Raw genomic sequence first — 6,582 nt, forward strand, 5'->3', positions numbered from 1 at the left:
GGTGTCGTTATCGATTTAGTCGGTACTGCGTCCATTTTTCGAGGACTTGTTCCCGTGTTGCAGGTAGGAGCGCACGTAAAAGGCTAGTTTTTTTATTTCCGAAGTTTGTGAAGCAGGAAGTGGCCAATATGGTTTATAATTTGTTTTTGTATACTTAAATGTTTCAAAAAGTCTTGTACTTTACTCCCAAAACTCTAGAGGTTGTAACACTAAATGTGACGAAATTTTTAACTCAGTTTCCACAGGTTTTTGTGACATTGTGGGACTTACAGAAACGTGATTAAAGGCCGATATATCTAATTCTGAATTGTTTCCCTCTAACTATGATATCTGTCGTGCTGACCGCGACTATGAATCTCATGGTGTCGGAAGGGGCGGGGGTGTGTTGCTGGCAACTAAATCGGAACTTAGGGCTATCCAGATTGATTTTGCCGATTTAATGCGATGCCCATTAATCGATATTGTAGGGCGTAGAATAAGCAATAATAATCTATATCGTATAAATATTATTGTAATTTATATTATGCCTTCTTTACCCTACGACTACCTTGAGCAGTTTATAGTAACAATATGCATACATGATGAAATTCTTAATCAAAAACTTATTATTATGGGTGACTTTAATGTTCCTCTATATGGTATAAATGAATTTGACGCCAAGGCTGCACTGATTAACTCTTTTTTTAAAATACTGGGCCTAAAACAATTAAACATTGTAAAAAATGTTATGGGGCGCACATTCGACTTGGTAATTTCAAATATCGATTGCGAAATCTCTGAAACAAGCAGACCCCTATCAAGAGTCGATCATTATCAACCCCCCTTACTTATCAATGTTGACAATTAAATTATGGAAAAATCGTCTTCATTTAGGTTGTGCAAAACTGCTCCTAAGGCATTTAACTTTCGTAAGGCAAATTTTCCTCTTCTATATGAATTAATCTTGAATATCGATTGGAGGCAATTGTTTGAATGCACAGACGTTAACAAAGCCTGTGACATTTTGTATAACTTAATTAATAATGTTTTTAAAACCACTGTACCATTAAAAATAAATCGGAAACGAAGATGTCCCCCTTGGTACACTTCTGAGATCATTCGCTTAATTGAAAATAAAGAATTAGCTTACAAAAGATATAATAAACACAAAACTAACTATTACTATGAAATATTTCGAAATGCTAGACTAACTCTTAAAACACTACTTGATAGAACATTTCTAAATTATTTACGTCAATTGAAAAATAATATTCACGCTGACAGTTCTCAGTTTTGGAAATACATACAGATAAAGAAGGGCGACTTCAGAATACCAGGTGTGGTGAAAGATGGCAATAATGAGTTCTCGGATCCCAAGTCAATGGTCGAGGCTTTTTCTAATTTCTTCCAGAGCGTTTTCATTGATTCAGATGCAAGCAACTTTGTTTTTCATACTTTACTGCATAATCAAAACACAGTCTTAATTAATCCTATATAAATATCTATCTATCCTATATATTAATCCTATAAATAGAAACCATATCTGTTTGCCAACTGCTTCAATCTGAACTAAATAATATACTGGGTCTACCAATAGAATTGATAGAAGTTTAGTGGGCCATGTACGCAAAACGGTATGTGTCAAAACGCGGATCAAGCGTCAGTTGTGTTAAGTATACTTTGACATTTCATCATGAATCGTTTAAGTCAAGAGCAACGTATAGCTATCATGAAAAGGTATTACGAAAATGCGCAATCGGTTAGAGGCTGTTATCGTGCTCATAAAGAAGATTTTGGCCATCATGGACGGCCTTCTGAGCTTGCAATAAGACGCACAATTAATAAGTTTGAACGAGAGTATACTCTTCTGGATAATAAGCCACCAACGCGACAAAAAAGTGCAAGGACCGCTGAAAATATCGCCGCTGCAAGAGAAAGTGTTGACGCGAATAACAATGTGTCTGTTTTGCGCCGTTCTCAGAAATTAGGCATTTCACCAATGTCTCTGTGGCGCATTTTGAAGAAAGACTTAGGCCTACATCCATATAAGATGGTTCTAACTCAAGAATTGAAGCCTGCTGACTATGGTTTGCGAAGAACGTTTACCGACTAGACCCTGTTGCAGTTGGAACAAAATGCCGATTTTGGGAAACAAATCATCTTTTCAGATGAAGCCCATTTTTGTCTTAGTGGCGTTGTCAATACGCAAAATTGCCGCTTCTGGTGTCAGAACAATCCCCAGAAATTAGTACAGGTGCCATTACACCCGTTAAAAGTGACTGTGTGGTGTGGTTTGCATGTCGGTGGAATTATCGGTCCATACTTTTTTAAGGATGCAGGGGGGCGTACTGTGACAGTCAACGAAGAGCGCTACCGTGACATGATAACAAACTTTCTTTGACTTGCAATTGATGGTGAAGACTTCGAACAGAATTGGTTTCAACAGGACGGAGCAACATCACACACCGCCCGAGCCACAATTAATTTATTAAGAGAGCGTTTTGAAGATCGAATAATTTCGCGATATAGCAATATCAACTGGCCACCAAAGTCCTGTGATCTTACTCCCCTGGACTTTTTTCTTTGGGGATATGTGAAGTCGAAGGTGTATTCTAACAATCCTCAAACCATCAATGAGTTGAAAGGTAACATAACCAGGGTTATTCGCGAAATTCAGCCCAACTTGTTAGAAAAAGTGATTGAAAATTGGGTTCATCGTCTAAACGTCTGCCGCCGTAGCCGAGGTGGACATCTTAATAATATTTTGTTTAAGACATAATGTTACATAATAAACTACAACATGAAACATCAATCATAGAAATTAACCAATTCGTTTTTATTTTTTAGCAATTTAAACTTATATCATTCTTATTGGTAGACCCCTATATATGACTGGTGTTGGAATAACAGACTTTTTCTTAATGTGTCAAAGTGTTTTCAGGTAATTTTTTGTAGAAACAAAAATTTTATTCAGCACAATTATGAAATACAAAATTTTCCTTTGACTAGGTGTCTTGAAATTAAGGATTTGGGTGTTACTTTTGACCAAAATTTTAACTTTAAAAATCATATCCATAATACAGTTATAGCAGCATCCAGATCTCTGGGTTTTATAATTAGAAATTGTCGCAATTTTGATGAAGTTGTTCCAGTTGAAGTTGCTCTTGGCTCAGCCATTGGAGATTGATAAAATTGAGTCAATTCAGCGTAGATTTTTAAAATTTTTAATGTACAAGACCGATGGTGTTTATCCAGCAAGAGGAACATGTCAAGATATAATGCTTGCACGTTTTAACATGAAAGCCTTAGCCGACCGCCGTGTGGTAGAGGCCCTGGTCTTTTTATATAAGTTAGTTAATTATAAAATCGACTGTAGCTCATTGTTAAATCAAATTTACTTTGTCGTTCCCAGATTAGACTCTAGAAACCCTCGAACATTTCAGGGTAATATAAAAAATTGCAATAGAGCAATAAATAACATTTTTAGAAGGTCGCCGATTTATTATATGTGTAACATATTTAATACTCTTTGTAACCACAACTTGGATCTCTTTGTTGCTTCAATGTCTTTCTTGATAGGATTTTTTAATCAATAATCTTAAATCTTGAATTTCTCTTAGAGATTTTGTAGGTAGGTCATGCTTTGAGTAAATGTATGTTTTCTAACATTTTTATTAGCCTATAAGCCTCTTCCATAATTTTTCCTTTAGCTTAATATTATCTTGTATTATTTAATTTCAAACCTTAAACCTGTTGTACTTAATTCTTTCTGTATTTCCTGTAAGTGGGTGACTGTTGGAAATAAAAACCTTATTATTATTATTATTATTATTAATATTATTATTAATATTAATATTATTATTATTATTATTATTATTATTAATATTATTATTAATATTAATATTATTATTATTATTATTATTATTATTATTATTATTACTATTATGATAATTTATGGTCCTTAATCTTGTTCCTTTAGGGAACCGTTTATTTTATAATTCTGGTGCAGGATGCCCAAGATTTTGATGGATAGATAATGAAACTTAGCAAGGGTTTTACTTTTCCGTTTTCCTCTTTATTTTTCTTCAATTGTTGATGGCTGCAGGCTTTTGATTTCCCCGGGAAATTGCTGAAAGCGGTGGAGCTGGAGCCAGAGTTAGAGCTAGTATTAGAGATTCCCAGTCCAGACAGCTAAGCTACAAATGGCATACATTCACAGCCTCGGTTTTGAAGGCTAGCCGTTCATTTCTTGGAGGAATATACACATACAGGCCAGTTTATTCCATTTATTTAAATATTACTATAACCATAGATTGGTCTCACTTACTTAAATTTTTATTAATATACCTTTTATATCAATCTAACATTACAAATATTTAATCAATGTCATAATTTAATACGTCAATTTCTTATCTATAATATTAATTATTTTTTGTTCAGTATTGTTTAGTACCCTTTTTGGTAGTTAAGTAGATATAAGACGGTTAAGGCTGATATGCCTTAGGTCAAAAGGTTCATGAACTTTCCCCTGCGTAATACAAATAGATACTAAAAATTTTAATAATTGCAATTTATTTTTCAAGTGCTGAAATCTACCTAGTAGCGAAATAATAATTTAAATGTTACTTTTGTCAAATTTATTTTAATCATATCAACATTATTCATATTTTAATTCATAGCAAATTATTAACATTTATCAGATTAGAACATGAGGTGTGTACATATCTTTGATGTAAATATAATTTGGTTGTATTGTTGAGATTTTTTTGCCTCTTTAAATCTACCTTATCTACAATATTAATTGAAACCTATTGTTGGAAACAAATCCAACAATCTTTTATTTGTATGTATTTTTTGAATTGTGTTAGTATTTGTAAGTAACGTGCACACCTATGACGCGACGCTACGCCAGTGATTTGATTTTAGTGACAAGTGATTGATGTGACATTGACTTTGGGCGCGTGAGCCGCGTTGTTCGTCAGCGCATTCTAAAAGGCTGCAAGAAGCACACTGAAATCTTTTTTAGTTTTCTATTTAATATTTTAAGATAGTAAAATGCTGAATCGTATACATAAAACGTGTAAATTGCTGTAAATAGTGTAATATAGGAATTTTCTCATCGGCAGTGTCTTTTTTTCCCGACTCCAGCGCTTCCTGAAAATACAGGTCACATTTTTTTTTTATATTGAAGCAGTTACATCGCCGAATATGTGTACCCGTAAAAAGGGTATGCACACCTATATACTAAGTCTTTTTCTTAGTTTTCTTTCATTTATAAAAAAAAACTAAGTGGTGCCCTCTTATTTAATAGTTATAATCAAATTTAGATTCTTTAATAGCCAGTCATAAGTGAACCTTCGAACAATCCCAAGCCTCCAATAATTCTGAGCAACCGTCTGCAAACTCTTGGCAAAATATAGTAACACTGTAAAGTTAACGCCACAAATTATGGAAACAGAAAATTGAAAATTACATTGTGACTAGTGGAAAATCAAATAAAGGTGATGATATTAAAATTGCAACCCTGCTAAATTTAATTGGAGATAAAGGACTTCAAATTTATAATACTTTTGAATATTCGGAGACAGAGGACAAAACCAAACTCACAACTATTTCAGATAAATTTGATGCTTCCTGTAACCCCTTTTTCCCCGGGGAGGGCCGGGGTAGAATAGCCCTCCGGTATGCTCTGCCTGTCGTAAAAGGCGACTAAAAGAGCAACCTCTTTGGTGGTAGATGTTGTCCACTTGCATCGCCCGGTTCAATACCACCACATAGGACTTGTGGCGGCGTGAAGTGGTTCCATGGAACTCACGTTTCGCCGCCATGTCGATGTGTCCGGTTTCCAAAGGGGAAACGGAGTAGTAAAATTAATGCATGATGGCGCCCTCACGACCAAAACTTTTCGGAGGTAAACTAGCCTCCCATTCGGATCTCCGGGCAGAGGCTGGTCGGGAGGGTCCATCAGGCGGATTTAAAAGCCTAAAAATCAATTTCTGCAACATCAGAGGCCTAAACACCAATATTAATGCAGTACACCAACACCTGCAATCAAATAAGCCTCACATTCTGGCATTGGCAGAAACAAAGGTGAAACCTCCAACAACAAACGTTCACGTTATTTACCCTGGATACGATCTACACACCCGATTTCAACTAAGCTTTGTATTGGCAGTATTTGTCAAGAGCGATTTGAGTTGCCAGCGGGAGGAAACGCTTGAACCTGCGGACTTCGACGTTATGTGGTTCAAAATAATAGCCAGTGGAGCCACGAAATTTATCTGCTGTATCTACAGACCACCAAGCGATACCCAATATAGGCGGCTCTTTTCGAACCTGGTTGATTGCATTAATCAACTGCAAATTGACCACCCAAGCGCAGAAATCATCGTCATGGGTGATTTTAACGTTCACAATATCAACTGGCTGCGCTTCTGCAACAAGAACGACGATGAAGGACGAGAAGCTGAGCTATTTGCCACCATATGCGGGCTTACGCAGCTTGTGGAGGAACCTACCAGAATCCCCGATCGTGACGGCGAGTTCGCGAGTCTCCTAGATCTGGTCTTGGCTTCAGACCCTGACTCATATACTGTATCAGTA

The sequence above is a fragment of the Anthonomus grandis genome, chromosome 8 (genome assembly GCF_022605725.1).
Source record: "Anthonomus grandis grandis chromosome 8, icAntGran1.3, whole genome shotgun sequence".
NCBI lineage: Eukaryota > Metazoa > Arthropoda > Insecta > Coleoptera > Curculionidae > Anthonomus > Anthonomus grandis.